This window comes from Camelina sativa, chromosome 10, assembly GCF_030686135.1.
Source record: "Camelina sativa cultivar CO46 ecotype springtype chromosome 10, ASM3068613v1".
In the NCBI taxonomy this organism is placed as follows: domain Eukaryota; kingdom Viridiplantae; phylum Streptophyta; class Magnoliopsida; order Brassicales; family Brassicaceae; genus Camelina; species Camelina sativa.
This window is the reverse complement of record NC_141889.1, coordinates 3,929,785-3,948,926: the sequence shown is the minus strand read 5'-3', so window position 1 is coordinate 3,948,926 and position 19,142 is coordinate 3,929,785. Positions and strand designations below refer to the sequence as shown.

The 19,142-nt window shown below is 32.5% G+C and overlaps 1 long non-coding RNA gene and 1 pseudogene across 38 annotated transcripts; one reads left to right on the top strand and one right to left on the bottom strand.

Annotated features, from left to right (window-relative positions):
* Positions 1-7,965: 7,965 nt before the first annotated feature.
* LOC104717021 (glutamate receptor 2.4-like) lies at positions 7,966-10,494 on the top strand (annotated as a pseudogene). Its single transcript, XR_015569075.1, has 4 exons — positions 7,966-9,067; positions 9,159-9,474; positions 9,557-9,963; positions 10,038-10,494. The product of XR_015569075.1 is annotated as a glutamate receptor 2.4-like (transcript).
* A 709-nt stretch (positions 10,495-11,203) lies between these two features.
* On the bottom strand, positions 11,204-18,872 carry LOC109127029 (uncharacterized). 37 transcript variants are annotated; one of them, XR_015568406.1, is made up of 39 exons: positions 18,814-18,871; positions 18,638-18,723; positions 18,411-18,494; positions 18,224-18,303; positions 17,988-18,095; positions 17,824-17,864; positions 17,688-17,754; positions 17,497-17,590; positions 17,208-17,352; positions 17,000-17,101; positions 16,666-16,735; positions 16,479-16,552; positions 16,311-16,370; positions 16,138-16,229; positions 15,958-16,038; positions 15,774-15,850; positions 15,593-15,677; positions 15,398-15,488; positions 15,206-15,301; positions 14,985-15,129; positions 14,778-14,879; positions 14,638-14,664; positions 14,448-14,532; positions 14,274-14,350; positions 14,086-14,163; positions 13,968-13,996; positions 13,770-13,846; positions 13,590-13,676; positions 13,446-13,502; positions 13,241-13,315; positions 13,068-13,144; positions 12,897-12,982; positions 12,728-12,797; positions 12,359-12,621; positions 12,131-12,254; positions 11,937-12,032; positions 11,588-11,871; positions 11,420-11,517; positions 11,204-11,336 (listed from the first exon to the last, which is right to left on the bottom strand). It is a non-coding gene; the product is annotated as an uncharacterized LOC109127029 (long non-coding RNA). The 37 variants fall into 37 exon arrangements; XR_015568402.1 differs by having other exon boundaries at positions 13,962-13,996; positions 14,463-14,532; XR_015568395.1 differs by having other exon boundaries at positions 11,420-11,507; positions 14,463-14,532.
* Positions 18,873-19,142: the final 270 nt, after the last annotated feature.

The window sequence follows — 19,142 nt, the reverse complement described above, 5'->3', positions numbered from 1 at the left end:
TAATTGCGGAATATTAACTGAGTGAGAGATTCTCTAAGTGACAATGTATATTGATTGATCTCAGTCCAAAGATTTGATTGAGGTCTCAGCGCCATCGTTGGCGGCAAAGATGTTGTCATCACCGACTCATTCCGTCCGTTTCCCATTATAGGAGAAAGATATATATTAGAGACTAATGTTGTAATTAGTTATTGCTAAACCGTAGTGCTACTCACTATATATATTGTAATTCATTCACATGTGTAATACAAGCTTTCCTTATATGGTATCAGAGCAGAAAAAATCCTAAACCCAAAAATTTTACTCATTTCTGGTAAGTTTTTCCTGGCGTTAGATGAAATTGGATCCACACAAATGTTGTTGTTGTTTTTTTTTCTTTTTTTTTTACAAAACAATGTGTAAATGATGGATAATACCAATAACCAGTAGAAATCTAGAATCCTTCACAAAGTTATCCATATACCAAAACCTACGATCTACGTAATGAAAACCACCCATCATCGTATGTTTATTGATTAGCTAGATAAGGACCCGTCCGATGTGTGAGTTTAAAATTATGTAAATTAAATTAAATTTAATAAAAATATATTAAAATGTATTTTATATTATTTATAAGTTTTACTTTTGCTATAATATACTGATTTATATCAATTTACAAAAAAATTATGTATGTTACCATTACCATTAAAAATGTATTTTTTACACATAAATATATTGTATGTTATAAATATATTTTTTACCACCACCTAGAAAATGTCTGTAAAAACACATTAAGCCAACTATTATATGTCTTTTTACTTTCACTTTTGCAAAGTATTTTTAGTTATTAAAATTATTGGCTCAAAAATATTTAAAAAAATACATATATTACATAGACTACTAATCAATAATGTATCATCACAATAGTGTAAGACCAACCATGGAGAGAACCTCGGCTCCGCCCTCCTCTCTTATGGAGAGAATCTTGCGTCCAACCTCCTCTACCATGGAGAGAACTTTGGCCCCACATTCCTCCCTTGGGGAATAATCTTGCGTCCAACCTCCTCCACCTTCCTCCTTGGGGAGATAACCTTGCATCCAACCTCCTCCACCATAGAGAGAACCTCGGCTCTGCCTTCCTCATGTGTGGAGACAACATGTTCACGTCTTTTATCTATCTCAAAGTGGCTTGTTCCGACAAACAATGAAACTAAATACCATTTTCTAACGTCACAAAATCTTTTGATATAACTAATATTAATTTTTTCATTGTATTTGTAGAAGTATCTTTGACATACCATGATGTAGTATTTGTCTCTAAAACGCCCCGACTGCCACCTTTCTTCATGAGCCCCATGTCCACTCCCAGTTCATGGGCCACCTTCCTCAGTGCGCCCCTCGTCGACTCCTGGCCCACCCATATCCGGCGGCCGGTTTTTTACGTCAGGGAGGTTTTAAATACTTGTTTACCGACCCTACAAATCACCATATGATCTTTCCCTGTGTTTAGTCCTCACTCGCACAGTTGCGACAATCACTTCCCGAAAGGTTACCCCTCCTAAAACTACTCCAACTCAATCACAATTAACTATGGAGTTCTCTCAAAAACTTTGATCGAAAAGATAAGTGCACTTTGGTGACATAGGTTGTCAAATCATTTTTTTTAAACCTATCCGCAAACCATGGTGTCACAGTCTCCGAACTCCTATGGATCTATCAACAATAATTTATGTTTTTCCAATCTATCTATCTATGTTTGTTGTAAGCTTGTGTTTGATTAGCCTATTTTATCTAACCATTAGGTTGATGAGCTTCTACTCCTCCATTTTATGATTGAATGAATGGTAAAAATTATGTTTGCACAAAAAAGAGTCTATGACCACCTAATCAAGGTTGAGAAATTAGAAAAAAAAAAGATACTTGACATAAATAAAGAAATAATAGAAAATTATAAGCACGATAAAATATAAATCCCAAATAATTCAAAGGTGAAAACATAACTTAAATAAAACTATCTAAAATATTACATTAAATTTTAAAATACAGTATTAGAATAGGAAGACGCATATATTTTTGTTAAAAATTTAGCTTTCCATTAAAAAAGTTTTACCAATAGAATAAAGTTGAAAGCAATGTTTTTGAAAAAAATATTTTGTTAGATGAAAAATATGAGACGATCTATGTTTATATAGAAGTGAATATTTACAAAATTTAGAATTAATAATTAACTGTATATTTTCTTTAATCTCATTTCTATTTTTTTGTAGAATTAATAACTTAAAATTAAAAATAAGTAAATAATATATATATATATACCAGATAAGGCCCGCGTAATAACGCGGGTACAAATTTTAAAAAATTATTGAGAATAATTAAGTAGTAGTAGACATGTTTTTAGATTTTATCTTGTAATATTTTAATATTGAATATGAACTTCTTATATTTCATTTTAATACTCTCTCAGTTCTATTATATAAGAGTTTGAAGGCTTTTTGCATTATTTTATAATGTTTTCTCAAATTTCTATGTACAATTTTTATTAATATAAAAATTTATGACTATTTGAAGTATGCAATATATTTTTCGGGAAAACGATATATTTTCCCACAAAAAGTATCACATCAAGCTAGATAAAGCTCAATCTTTGATCAAGAGAAGAAAATCATTATGCTCTTTTTTTTCTTTTAATTTGTTTTAATTAATTTAATTCGGTTTAAATTAGGTTATATTTGTTTTATTATTTTATTTATTTGGTTCCGTAAATAGTGAACCGAGCAAAACCGATGTTTGTGGGTAATTAGGTGAAAACTATTTTTCAAAGGAGATATAGATCTTGAACTATGGAGTCTGAGAGATATAGATTGAGAAATATTTTCTCGGAGATATATAGCACGTGGTAATAGATTGAGCTCTATCTGGCTTGATATAATATTCTCTTGGAGAAATATATTGTTTTCCGTATATTTTCTTATTGGTTGAAGTTTTATAAATGACATAATATTTATTGTTTATTAATGTTTGTGTTTTTATCCAAAAACTCTTATAGGACATGGAATACCATTTAAATATCTATAACATCGTAATAAACCATATTTTAAGTTTAATTATACATTTCATCTTAATGCATAGAACTAAATATTTTATATCAAACACAACTAATAAATCAAATCAAGTCTATATTTTAGTAAGAATTGAAAATACAAATAAAAATTAACAAAATATAATTCGCAATAAAACTGAATCAACATATTTAAGATATATTTGTTATGTTTTTATCTCACAAGTACTAATTTTAACTCATTTCATAATCAATCATATATATAAAAGTAAGGGTACAATTAGCATTTAAGTTTTTTAAAATTAATAATTATTTTAAATTAAATAAAAATCTAATAATGTACATTAATCTATACTTTAAATCCTCATTTTACTACTAAATTGTAACTGAAATTACATAAATTGAATTGACTATTTTATTTGACCATTCATTTCATTCTAACACACCATAAATTATAATTGTAACTCCTCTAATTAAATTATATTAGAAATGTAACTTTCAACCCTTGGAATCCCATAAATAATCATTCTCACATCATCATCCACCATATCTAGAATCCTAAATATTTCTTTTGTTTTGTTTATGATCTTGCATGGGTTCAAAACTCATAGTAAGAATGTGATTATATAATTTGTAAAATTTTATTTTTTTTTGTTTTTATGTATTTCTTCCTTCCTTTTTTGTATTCTTATTAATTTTAATTTTCAATTATTTATGTAACATAAATTATTTTAGAAATGTAACTTTCATCCCTTGAAATCTTATAAATAATCATTCTCACATCATCATCCACCATATCTCATATTCTAAATATTATTTGTTTTGTTTTATGTTTTTGCATGGGTTCAAAACTCATGGTAAGAGTGTGATTATATTTTTTTTAGATTTCTCTTATATTTCGTTCAAATTTATTTCTTAGTTTTTAGGTATTTCTTCCTTCTTTATTTGTCTTCTTATATTTTTAATTTTCAATTACATATGTATTATAAATTGTTGGTGGCTGTAAAAAACAATTATTCACTCTCTCCTTGGTCCATTTAGCATTTAATTTCTAAAAAATAATATTTATTTTTAATTAAGTAAAAATATAATTATGTACATTAATCTATACTTTAAATTCACACACTACTAAATTGTACATAAATATTAATTGACTATTTTTCCATTCATTTTCATTCAAACACACTATAAATTATAACTATAACTCCTCTAATTAAATTATTTTAGAAATGTAACTTTCATTCCTTGAAATCTTATAAATAACCATTCTCACATCATCATTCACCATATCTCAAATTCTAAATATTTTTTTTGTTTTGTTTATGTTTTTGCATGGGTTCAAAACTCATAGTAAAAATGTTGATTATATAATTTGTACGATTTTATTTCTTTGTTTTTATGTATTTCTTTCTTCCTTCTTTGTATTCTTAATATATTTAATTTTCAATTACATATGTATAATAAATTATTTTAGAAATGTAACTTCCATCCCTTGAAATCTTATAAAGAACCATTCTCACATCATCATCCACCATATCTCATATTCTAAATATTATTTGTTTTGTTTATGTTCTTGCATGGTTCAAAAATTTTTTAGATTTCTCATATATTTTGTTCAAATTTATTTCTTTGTTTTTAGATATTTTTCCTTCTTTATTTGTCTTCTTATATTTTTAATTTTCAATTACATATGTATTATTATAAATTTTTGGTGGCTGTAAAAAAACAATATTCACTCTCTCCTTGGTCCATTTAGCGTTTAATTTCTAAAAAATAATATTTATTTTTAATTAAGTAAAAATATAATAATGTACATTAATCTATACTTTAAATTCACACTTTACTACTAAATTATAACTGAAATTACATAAATATGAATTGACTATTTTTCCATTCATTTTCATTCAAACACACTATAAATTATAACTGTAACTCTCCTCTAATTAAATTATTTTAGAAATGTAACTTTCATCCCTTGAAATCTTATAAATAACCATTCTCACATCATCATCCACTATATCTCAAATTCTAAATATTTTCTTTGTTTTGTTTATGTTCTTGCATGGGTTCAAAACTCATGGTAAGAGTGTGATTATATATTTTGTTAGATTTATCTTATATTTTGTTCATTTTTTATGTATTTCTTCCTTCCTTCTCTGTCTTGTTATTATTTAATTTTCAATTACATATGTGTAATATATTATTTTAGAAATGTAACTTCCATCCTTTGAAATCTTATAAATAACCATTCTCACATCATCATCAATTATATCTCAAATTCTAAATATATATTTTTTTTATGTTCTTGCTTGGGTTCAAAACTCATGGTAAAGTGTGATTATATATTTTATTAGATTTATCTTATTTTGTTCAAAATTTATTTCTTTGCTTTTATATATTTTTTCCTTCCTTCTTTGTCTTCTTATTATTTTTAATTTTCAATTACATATGTATAATAAATTATTTTAGAAATGTAACTTCCATCCCTTGAAATCCTATTAATAATCATTCTCACATCATAATCCACCATATCTCAAATTCTAAATTTTTTTTTGTTTTGTTTATGTTCTTGCATGGAATCATAACTCATGATAAGAGTGTGATTATATATTTTGTTAGATTTATCTTATTTTGTTTAAATGTTTTTTTTATGTATTTCTTCCTTCCTTCTTTGTCTTCTGATTATTTTTAATTTTTAATTACATATGTATAATAAAATTTTGGTGGCTGTAAAAAACTATTATAGATGCAGATTCAATAATACTAAATTTTGATCAAATCCCAATGAGGGAATGAAGCTAAAAAAATCATCTTCATTCATGTATATTTATTTTATTTTTGAAAGTATGCAATGTTTTAACAAAATAAACTATTATAATCGAATTATTAAATAAAAATTTTAACTATCTCTTACCTCCAAAAAATTTGTAATCATTATATTTAGTTCTTGTGATCCAAAATATAATTGTATAAAGATCATTAAAATGTTTATTTAATTCAAAAAAATTTAATTTAATGATATTATATATAAAAACAATTTGATATTCCATTTCCAAAATTTTACTATAAACAATAAATCGTTAGAATTTTACCTAGCAATAAGGTGAATATAAAAAATATTAAAATATAAATTAATCTTTGGGATGTTTTGACTGCATTTCATATGATTTTATAGAAAATATATTTAATTGATACTTAAAAAATAATTTTGGAATTTAATTATTAAATGTTTTAGGTAAATTTTGAATATCATAGTAAATTTATATTTTTATCATTAACAATAGTTTTTAAATAAGTGATATATTTTGATATTGTATGATTTGAATTAATAAAGTGTATTATTGACATTTTTTAAAAAATTATTAAAACATCTTCTCACAAAATTCTAATATTTTTATGATTATTACATAAACTAAAATGAATTAACATAACTAATACAACAACCTGCGCATATGCGTGGGACAGTACATAGTTATAAATAAGTGAAAGTTATAAAATAAAAACATAGATAAAGATGTATAGACATTACCATCAAATTAGTGAAGATTCATTCATATAAATTATAATATATTTCGTATTATCTTATGTTTTAACATATGCAGTACAAAAATACATGTGTTCAAATTATAAAATCAAACATAAAAAATATGAATAATATTCTTGAATCAATTTTTTAAAAATGGTACATATTAATATTTGAAATTTTTTTAATCTAAAATAAATTTCATCGTTAGACATTCAGTTTAGTAATCACATTTAACTATCTATTTCATCGTAAAACTATAATTCACTTCTTCATGTATTAGAGTTAAAATTTTAATGTAGAAAAACTATTATGAGCATCATATGAGATAATATGTATATTGGTTAGTATTTTAAATTTAACAATAAACAATCAGTAAAAAAATCAGTTAACATCCACAAAAAATTTGGAAATTCAAAAATATCCAAAATATTATTCTACTATATGTCGTAATTTCATAAGTAATATATTCGTCAGTTTCATCAATTAATCAAAAATTCATTCCTATAAACTCAGTTTTTCTATTTTTCTTTCAGGTTTCTCATATTACTACATGCATTAAAATCTTTAAAATAAAACATGTAAAACTATACTAATACACATCATGTATTATTTTTTTTTTAAGTTCATTACTCTTTGAAGGTTTTGTGTGCTTACTTACAATAAAAAATTATATTACAACGATAAATACAATTTATATTCGACTAAAATTATGTTAAATAACTTATTGATTAATATACATGTTTAATTAATTTCATTTTTGTTAACACATGTCAAATTTTATTGAGAACACATGTATAATATAATTAGAAAGTATATTGATTTTGTTAGTTTTCCTTTTTGATTTAAAAAAATATTTTTTTTATATAATATAAACATGTAAAATTCTGTAAATAAAATTAGACACATGTCATGATCTAATCAATATATTTGACACGTGTCACTATCTTGTAAATGGGTAACTTTGACATTTTTTAATATATAAACATATAAAATTCTGTAAATAGAATTAGACATGTGTCGACATCTAATCAATATATTTAACACGTGTCACGATCTTGTTAATTAGTAATTTTGTCATCAAGGTTTATCTATCTCCTTATAATTATTTTAACAAAACTTTTAATTTTTCTAATTTTTTGATAATTATCTTTTTACATTATTAATATTGTTTAAAACAGAATATTTTGTTTTTTTTTTGTTGTAATCTCAAAATCTCATATTGATATAAACTTCACATATGTCAAAATATGGTTAATGGCTAACTTTCAAAACCCAACTTTATATAATAAAATTGTATTCTCGAGATTTCTTCACAAAACGAAAATTTAAATTTTTTAGAAAAATCATCCATATATTCATTCGGCAACTTGCACCAAAATATTTTTTCTTATCCATTTAATGATTAATCCTTATTTGTCTTTTTGCCCTTACCTTCTTTCGATCTACTTACGACGACTCATCTCAAGTGCAAGCCATAAGCGAGATCATAAAGGTGTCTGGTTGGAGAGAGGTTGTGCCTGTGTATGAGGACAATGCGTTTGGAGAAGGTATAATGCCAGGTCTTACCGATGCATTACAAGCGATAAACATCCGTATACCATATAGGACGGTGATATATCCCAATGCAACGGATGATGAAATCTCTGCGGACCTTCTCAAACTGATGACCAAACCAACCAGGGTGTTTGTGGTTCATATGAATCGGTTCCTCGCTTCAAGATTTTTTGTAAAAGCCAAGGAAACTGGTCTCATGAAACAAGGGTATGCATGGATCCTCACTAATGGGGTTATAGATCATCTAGTTTAGATCGAGGTTGGCAAAGGCACTTCCGGTTTCAGAGTTGAACATCTACGGATTGAGAGCTTACGATGCAACAACCGCATTGGCAATGGCTGTTGAAGATGCAGGAACAACTAACTTGACTTTCAGCAAAATGGATGGAAGAAACATATCTGACCTGGAAGCACTTAGTGTCTCAGAATATGGTCCAAAGCTTATACACTCGCTCTCCCGGATTCAGTTCAAAGGACTTGCTGGTGACTACCATTTCACTGATGGAGAACTGCATGTATCAGTGTTTGAGATTGTCAATGTCATCGACGGTGGAGGAATGGTGGTAGGATTCTGGACGCAGGAACAAGGACTGGTAAGAGATTTGAATCCAAGTTCGGGAACTACACGTACTTTCTCCAGTTGGAAGAATCATCTTAACCCGATCGTATGGCCTGGGATTACCTTAGCTGTTCCAAGGGGATGGGAGATCCCAACAAACGGAAAAAAGCTACAAATTGGTGTTCCCGTTGGTACTTTCCCTCAGTTTGTGAAAGTTACAAAAGATCCTACAACCCGTGAAACCATAGTAACAGGGTTTTGCATTGACTTCTTTGAGGCTGTAATTCAAGCAATGCCGTATGATGTCTCCCACAGATTCATTCCTTTTGGAGATGATGATGGCAAAACTAACGGAAACTTCAACGACTTGTTATACCAAGTCTATCTAGGGGTGAGCCTGAAACCATTCCTTATTCTTCACTTTTTTCCGATCATAACTCAAGCATTGCTCTGAAACAATACCTTTATTGTCTATGAGGCAGGTATATGATGCTGTGTTGGGCGATACGACAATATTGGCAAATAGATCTTCCTATGTTGATTTCACTTTGCCATACACAACATCAGGCGTGGGGATGGTCGTCCCTCTAAAAGACGAGGTGGAAAGAAGCAGTTTGATCTTCTTTAAGCCTTTGACATGGGGGCTTTGGGGGATGACCCTTGGTTCCTTTTTTGTTGTTGGTCTAGTTGTGTGGTTTCTAGAACATAGGGTGAACACAGACTTCAGTACTGGACCTGCCCAGTACCAGATCAGCACTATGTTCTGGTTTGCCTTCTCTATCATGGTTTTTGCACCCAGTATGTTCCCTCTCCCTCCTCTACTCAATGTAGGCGATGAGTCTGTTTCCATAAATTTATTCTCAAAAGTATGTTTTTACAGGAGAAAGAGTAATAAGCTCTACAGCAAGGGTTGTGGTTATCACCTGGTACTTCATTGTTCTTGTGCTGACGCAGAGTTACACCGCCAGTTTGTCATCGCTTCTCACATCACAACAGCTGAATCCAACTGAAACGAGCATCAAGAACTTGCTTGCAAAAGGAGGACCTGTGGGATATCAGAGGGATTCATTCGTCTTAGGAAAACTGAGAGAATCGGGTTTCCCTGAGTCTAGACTCGTGCCATTTACCTCTCCAGAGAAATGTGAAGAACTTCTGAACAATGGACCATCAAAGGGTGGTGTTTCTGCAGTCTTCATGGAAGTGCCTTACGTGAGAGTTTTTCTTGGACAATATTGTAAGAAATATAAAATGGTGGAGGTACCATTTGATGTTGACGGGTTTGGCTTTGTAAGTTCCATCACTTCTTTATGGCTTGGAAACCACCCTTGTAATGATGCTAATAACTATTTCCGATTTTGTAGGTCTTCCCAATCGGATCACCTCTAGTAGCCGATGTATCAAGGGCCATTTTGAAGGTGGCAGAGTCTAACAAAGCAACACAACTTGAAAATGCCTGGTTCAAGAACATAGACAAAACTTGTCCTGATCCAGTGACCAATCCTGACCCAAACCCAACAGTCTCCTTCCGCCAGCTCAGCCTCGATAGTTTCTGGATTTTATTTGTTTCTGCAGCCATTGTCTGCATCAGTGCCTTGTTGATATCTGTGATCTGTTTCTTGCATCAGAATCGGGTTATTTTGAATGATAGAGTAATATGCCGTCGAGAACGAATGAATAATCTGTGGGAAAAGTTCAAGGAAAGGCAGGAGAACCCTGCTCCCAGAAACTAAAAAATTTGTAAACTTTTTTCTTTATCTTCATGTTTGACTCTGTATCATCAACGCTCACTGATTCTAGTGCCAATTCTTTAAACACATACATTCAAATAGCTCCTAACCTTTTCCAAGTGCCAACCACCATATTCCAATGTGGCTTCAACATGTGTATCTTTTCCCGGTTGTTGTAGTAGCAAATTAATGGAACTCAGAAGTTTGAATCCATAGATTTCCATGAAAATGTTCCCTGAGGAACAATGACCTTTGACCAGAAGCTAAAACTCTTTCTCCTGCAAACCAAGATATTTTTACTTTTTAAGTCATGCGAGAAAAAACTGGACGGAGATGTTACGTATTACAGACAAAATGTTGGCATAGAAAAACATACGAGACATCGTTTCTGTTCCAGTTTATTGCCGCTAAGAGAGTATGGTGTTTTAGTTAATGTCAAAAATCGGTTTTGAGTTGATGAAGATGAAGCTCCTGATTTGAGCAGTACTTCCAGTCTTCCATTTCTCTATATTCGAACATTCCCAAAGCTGATTTTGTCTTGGATGCTCTCTTCACTATCTTCCTTAACAATGATGTTGTACCTGCACTTATCTTCAATGTTCTTCTTAACTTCACTTTCCTCGGTTTTGCTACTCTCTTCTCCGCTGCTAGGATCTGTGGAGAGGGAATCTACATCGGTACCTTCTGAACACTCTACTACCCTTGTGTCACGGTTTGTTTCTGCAGGGCACAAACAGAGAACATGTTTTGTTTCTAACCAGTTTAAACTTGAAGGAATCTCTAGCTTTTAACCCGCTTACCTAACAGAAACTTTTCCAGCCTCGTGAGATAACAACATTGTTGTTTTAAACTTATGGTGTCTCAAAACTAAATTCCATGTTCTACCATATTCATTCTTCAGAATCATCTCATCACAAACCCTTTTGGAAGATACTGCAACATCAGATTAAACACCACAAGTCATACACACAAATGAGTTCAGTCAAATCATCTCTGCAATCGAAGTTTGCACTCACCAGCGCATCATTATTAAAGCTCGAAGGCGTGAGAAAACCCGCAAAATAAGAACAATCTGCGTCTGGTTTACATCCTGCTTAGAACTAACTGGAACATACTGCAAAGCCGTCACAATTTGACAAACATGAGTTTACTCTAAATTAAACTGGTTAGAACCGGGGCAAAACCTGTTCTTCCTGGAGGTTTGAGACTGAGACATTTGCTACAAAACGAGAATGTTGGTAAATCTGGTTTATTCCTAGTGTCGAAGCATCCGACTCACCAAGATCACTTGGAAAACCCCCGACAAATCTCGAGTAGCACGACTCTCATCATCTACATCCTCCGACAAGTTGCCATCTTCAATCCTTTTTCTCAGCTCCTCACTTTTGAGACCTTCTTAGAGACCAGATGTATGTTTCTCTTTTCATCATTCAAGTTTTGAGAGACTGTATGTGGTCACTGACAGCAGCTGCAGATGAGAAGAAAACATCAGAACAACAATAAGAGTCATCATCAAATTAAGTGAAAAGTTACCTGTGACAACAATTAGAAACCTCTGTTTTGATCCCAAGTGCTAAAGACGTTACTGCAGCAACCATCAAAGTGAGATCACGGGCACGGCAAGCATCTCTGTGATGAAAAACAAAGAAAAAACAACACACCATGAGAAAGTGAGAAGGGAAAACCTAAGCAACACAGCAAAAAAAAAAACAAATCATGCCAGAAACCATGAATGGTCTTGCGCTTTAGCAAGTCAACATCATCAACTCCACTGATGCCTTTCTCTGGTAGACTAGAGCAAATATGACAATATGACATTCTCAGTCTAGAGAAAATATGACAATCTTGAGGCTGATGCAACAAAAAAAACAAGCATATCAAAGTTAGCTAGAGACAAAAGATAAAAAATTAACCAGACATATATAATAAGCACGTCTCATGACTGGAAAACTTACCCCATCCCTATTGCCGCTTGTTGTTGTGATCCTTTGACTGATGTCTTTCTCTGGTAGTCCTGAGCAAATATGACAATCCTTGAGGCTGATACAACGAAAAAACATGCAGACCAAAGTTAACTCAAGACAAGAGATAAAAAAAATAACCAGACATATATAAGCAAGCCTCATGACAGAAAACTTATCTCTCCATATTGCTGAAGGGAACCATTGTTGTGACATTATGACTAGTTAGTCTAGAGCGTATTTGACAATCCTTGTGGCTGATACAACAAAAAAAAACATGTATACCAAAGATAGCTAGAGACAAGAGAATAAAAAATAACCGACAGACATAATACAAGCACGTCTTATGACTGCAAAACTTACCCCATCCATGTAACCATTGTTGTGATCCTTTGACAACATTATGACAAGCTGTTGTTTTTTGCATCACCTCCTGAGAGAAAATCAAAGAAGACCAAATATAAAAAGTCGTGTTAGTAAAGAAGAAATGGGGGAAAAAGGATAAAAAGCAAACAGAGAAAACGAGAGTGACCAGGATGAATCAAACCATCCCCGACAGATATTAGCAGCATCCTCCTCAATCACCCAATCGATCATTGTATCACCCTCCTCCACAATCTGAAACAATAAAAGAAGGAGAAGTGAATAACATGGAATACAAAAGTGAAAAATTCAGAAGCGAATACTAAGTTCAGGCAATTACCCCTCCATATTGCTGCAGGGAAACATTGTTGTGACATTATGATAAGCTAGTCTAGACAACTTTGACAATCTTTGAGGCTGATGCAACCAAAAAAATGCATACCGAAGTTAATTAGATACAAGAGATAAAGCAGGCGTATATAATAAGAACTTCTCATATAAATACAAACTTACCCCCTCCATATTGCTGCAGAGAACAATTGTTGTGATCCTTTCACATTATGCCAAGCTGTTGGTTTTCACCACCTCCTGCGAAAAAAAAACAAAAACAAAGAAGACCAAAAATAAAAATTTGTGTTAGTTAATAAGAAGTGGGGGAAAAGGACAAAAATCAAATAGAAAAACGAGAGTGACAAGGATGAATCAAACCATCACCGACATATTTTAGAAGCCTCCTCCTCAATCACAAATCGATCATAGTGTTATCATCCACAATCTGAAACAATAAAAGAAGGAAAAGTAAATAACATGGATAATAAAAGTAAAAAAATCAGAAGCGAATACTAGGTTCAGGTAAACTTACCCCTCCATATTGCTGCTGGGAACCATTGCTGAGACATTATGACAAGATAGTCTAGAGCGTATTTGACAATCTTTGAGGCTGAAGCAACTAAAAAACATGCATACCAAAGTTAACAAGAGACAAGAGATAAAGAAATAAGCTGACATATAATAACCACGCCTCATATAACTGCAAACTTACCCCCTCCATATTACTGCAGGTAACAATTGTTGTGATCCTTTCACATTATGCCACGCTGTTGGTTTTTGCACCACCTCCTGAGAGAAAAACAAAGAAGACCAAAAATAAAAGTTCGTGTGAGTAAATAAGAAGTGGGGGAAAAGAGGACAAAAATCAAACAAAGGAAACAAGAGTGACAATGATGAATCAAACCATCACCAATCGATCATAGCATTATCCTCCACAATCTGAAACAATAAAAAGAAGGAGAAATGAATAACATATGGAATATGAAAGTGAGAAATTTAGAAGCGAATACAAGTTCAGGCAAACTTACCCCTCCATATTGCTGTAGGGAACCATTGTTGTGACATTATGACAAGCTAGTCTAGAGCGTATTTGACAATCCTTGAGGCTGATGCAACAAAAAAACATGTCTACCAAAGTTAACTAGAGACAAGAGATTAAAAAAAGGGTATAAACGACATATATAATAAGCACGTCTCATATGACTGCAAAACTTACCCCATCCATACTGCTGCAGGGAACAATTGTTGTGATCCTTTCACATTATGACTAGCTGTAGTTTTTTGCATCACCTCCTGAGAGAAAAACAAAGAAGACCAAATATAAAAATTCGTGTTAATAAATAAGAAGAGGGGGAAAAGGACAAAATCAAACAGAGAAAACGAGAGAGACAAGGATGAATCAAACCATCACCGACAGATATTAGCAGCCTCCTCCTCAATCACCAATCGATCATAGTATCCTCCTCCTCCACAATCTGAAACAATAAAAGGAAAAGAAAAATTCAGAAGCAAATACTAAGACAAAACCAATTTAGAAATCAAACCCTAGAAATTGAGAATTCAAAGTCGAAATCCATAACTGGATTATAATACGCTTCCAAAAACACCTGCGAAGAAGACAGAAGAAACGTGTAAGTTAATAAAGAAATAAAAAAAACCAACACGCTATCTGAGAAAGTGAGCAGGGAAAACCTAAGCAAAACAGAACAAATCTTTATACCAGAAACCATGAATGGTCTTGCGCTTTAGCAAGTCATCATCATCATCATCTCTACCAATGCCTTTCTATGGTAGTCCTGAGCAAATATGCCAATCCTTGAGGCTGATGCAACAAAAAAAAACATGTATAGCAAAGTTAGGTAGAGACAAGAGATAAAGAAATAACCAGACATATCCAATAACCACGTCTCATGACTGCAAAACTTACCCCATCCATATTGCTGCAGGGAACAATTGTTGTGATCCGTTGACAACATCCATAAATTACAGTGGTGCAAAATTATTCCTCCAGATGTATGTTTCTCTTTTCATCATTCAAGTATTGAGAGACTGTATGTGGTAACTGACAGCAGCTGCAGATGAGAAGGAAACATCAGAACAACAATAAGAGTCATCATCAAAAAATTCTCAAATTAAGTGAAAAGTTACCTGTGACAACAATTAGAAACCTCTGTTTTGATCCCAAGTGCTAAAGACGTTACTGCAGCAACCATCAAAGTGAGATCACGGGCACGGCAAGCATCTCTGTGATGAAAAACGAAGAAAAAAACAACACACCATGAGAAAGTGAGAAGGCAAAACCTAAGAACCAGAGGGGGAAAAAAAAATCATGCCAGAAACCATGAATGGTCTTGCGCTTTAGCAAGTCAACATCATCAACTCCACTGATGCCTTTCTCTGATAGGCTAGAGAAAATAGGACAATCTTGAGGCTGATGCAACAAAAAAAACAAGCATATCAAAGTTAGCTAGAGATAAAAGATAAAAAATTAACTAGACATATATAATAAGCACGTCTCATGACTGGAATACTAACCCCATCCATATTGCCGCTTGTTGTTGTGATCCTTTGACAGATGCCTTTCTCTGGTAGTCCTGAGCAAATATGACAACCCTTGAGGCTGATACAACAAAAAAAACATGCAGACCAAAGTTAACTCAAGGCAAGAGAAAATAACCAGACATATATAAGCAAGTCTCATGACTGCAAACTTAACCCTCCATATTGCTGAAGGGAGCCATTGTTGTGACATTATGACAAGCTAGTCTAAAGCGTATTTGACAATCCTTGAGGCTGATGCAACAAAAAAAAAACATGTACCCCAAAGTTAGCTAGAGACACGAGATTAAAAAATAACCGACATATATAATACAAGCACGTCTCATGAATGCAAAACTTACCACATCCATATTGCTGCAGGGAACAATTGTTGTGGTCCTTTGACAACATTATGACAAGCTGTTGTTTTTTTGCATCACCTCCTGAGAGAAAAACAACGAAGACCAAAAATAAAAAGTCGTGTTAGTAAATAAGAAATGGGGGAAAAAGGACAAAAATCAAACAGAGAAAACGAGAGTGACCAGGATGAATCAAACCATCCCTGAAAGATTTTAGCAGCATCCTCCTCAATCACCCAATCGATCATAGTATCACCCTCCTCCACAATCTGAAACTATAAAAGAAGGAGAAGTGAATAACATGGAATACAAAAGTGAAAAATTCAGAAGCGAATACTATGTTCAGGCAGACTTACCCCTCCATTGTTGTAACATTATGACAAGCTAGTCTAGAGCGTATTTGACAATACTTGAGGCTGATGCAACAAAAAAACATGTATGCCAAAGTTAACTAGAGAAAAGAGATTAAAAAGGGTATAACCGACATATAAACTTAGCACGTCTCATATGACTGCAAAACTTACCTTATCCATATTGCTGCAGGGAACAATTGTTGTGATCATTCCACATTATGACAAGCTGTTGGTTTTTGCTCCACCTAGAGAAAAACAAAGAAGACCAAAAATAAAAATTCGTATTAGGAAATATGAAGAGGGGGAAAATGGACAAAAATCAAACACAGAAAACGAGAGAGACAAGGATGAATCAAACCATCACCGACAGATATTAGCAGCCTCCTCCTCAATCACCAATCGATCATAGTATCCTCCTCCTCCACAATCTGAAACAATAAAAGGAAAAGAAAAATTCGGAAGCAAATACTAAGTTCAGATCAACGTAGAAGACAAAACCAATTTAGAAATCAAACCCTATAAGTTGAGAATTCAGAGTCGAAAGCAATAACTGGATTATAATACGCTTCCAAAAACACCAGTGAAGAAGACAGAAGAAACGTGTAAGTAAATAAAGAAAGAAAAAAATACCAACACGCTATATGAGAAAGTGAGCATGGAAAACCTAAGCAAAACAGAACAAATCTTTATACCCGAAACCATAAATGGTCTTGCGCTTTAGCAAGTCATCATCATCATCATCTCTACCAATGCCTTTCTCTGGTAGTCCTGAGCAAATATGCCAATCCTTGAGGCTGATGCAACAAAAAAAAAACATGTATAGCAAAGTTAGGTAGAAACAAGAGATAAAGAAATAACCAGACATATCCAATAAGCATGTCTCATGACTGCAATACTTACCCCATCCATATTGTTGTAGGGAACAATTGTTGTGATCCTTTGACATCATCCATAAATTACAGTGCTACAAATCTATACCTCCAGATGTATGTTTCTCGTTTCATCATTCAAGTTCTGAGAGGCTGTTTGAAGTCACTGACAGCAGCTGCAGAGGAGAAATAGCATCAGAACAACATTAAAGAGTCATTATTAAAAAAGATCTCATATGAAATGTGAAAAAATCACCAATAACTAGAGACAAGTCATAGAAATAACCAGAGATGAGCATGTCACATGACTGCAAACTTACCCCGTCCATATTACTGCTTGTTGGTTTTTTAACTCCTGAGAGAACCATTGTTGTGATCCTTTGACAAGCTGTTCAGGAGTAACTCCAAAAGGACCTGCATCAAAGAGAGAGAAGATATCACTGATTTAGAAAGACCAATAAAATAAAATAAAAATCCAACAGAGGAAACGAATGAAAAGGATGAATCAAACCATCACAGAAAGATCTTAGTAGCCTCCTCCTCAATCAACAATCGATCATAGTATTATCCTCCACAATCTGGAGGATAATAGTACAATCAACAATTGATCATAGCTTTTAGAAAGTGATCATCATGTCTAGCGATACCTTTCTCTGGTAATCTTGAGCAAATATGACAATCCTTGAGGCTGATGCAACAACAACAAAAAAAAATTAAAAAAAAAAACATGCAGACCAAGTTAACTAGAGACAAGTGATAAAAACTAACCAGACATATATATTTTAAGCAAGTCTCATGAGTGCAAACTTACCGACTCCATAGTGGGTGCAGGTTGTGATCGTTTGGCATTATGAAAAGATGTTGAGGAGTAATTCCAAAACCCCTTGCAGAACCATTGTTGTGACATTATTGACAGAAGCTGTTCAAAACAAAGAAGAACAAAAAAAAAAAAATTCGTGTTAGTAAATAAAGAAGTGGGGAAAAAAAAAAAGGGACAAAAACCAAAGAGAGAAAACGAGAGAGTGACATAGGATGAATCAAACAAACCATCACCGATATAGATTTTTAGTAGCCTCCCTTCCTGCTCAATCACCAATCGATCATAGAGTATCACCCTCCACCACAATCTGAAACCATATTAAAAGAAGGAGAAGTGAATTAACATAAATGGAACATAAAAGTGAAAATATTCAAAAGCAAATACTAAGTTGAGGATCAAATTTAGAAATCAAACCCCTAGAATTAGAAGTTGAGATTTCAGAGTGGAAAGGCCATAAACTGGATCATAAATAATACGCTTCCAAAAAAAAAAAAGCACCTGCGAAGAAGAAAAAAAAAAATCAAACCCTAGAAGACAGAGCAATTTAGAATCCAAAGCGAATAAGCAATGATAATTCGCTTCCAAAACAAAAAAAAAAAAAAAGAAAAAAGAAAGAGAAGCCTTAAGAGGAAGAACACTACCTCATGAAGATGATGTAGCCACAGAGAAGAAGAAGAAAAAACGATCCATCACTGACCGACTCATCAGAGCATCCTCCTTCTCCAATCTACAATAACAGTAAGCCAAGACAAAGTTAATTATCGAATAATTAAAAAAAGCTTTTGAACGATTCAATTTAGTTAATAAGAAACCAAACCCTAGAAGAATGAATAGGAACGATGACAGCAAAGAAGAAGAAGGAAAGCTATGGGACTGAGAGAGCCGGAGGAGATCACTACCAGTATTTATAGAGATAGGTATGTAAAGCTATGGACGGTCACGATTTGATCTCGTCTGATATTTCAACGGTTAAGAATAAAAGTCACAAAGTCGGTAGTCAAATAAAATTTGACTCTTTTGTCCACCTGGCGCTCCATCACTAAACTTTTCCTCTTTTTTTTTTGACGATCACTAAACTTTTCCTTTTTTCTCTATATATTTCCTTTTCTTATTTTGATTTTTTCATATTCCTTTTTTATTTATTAT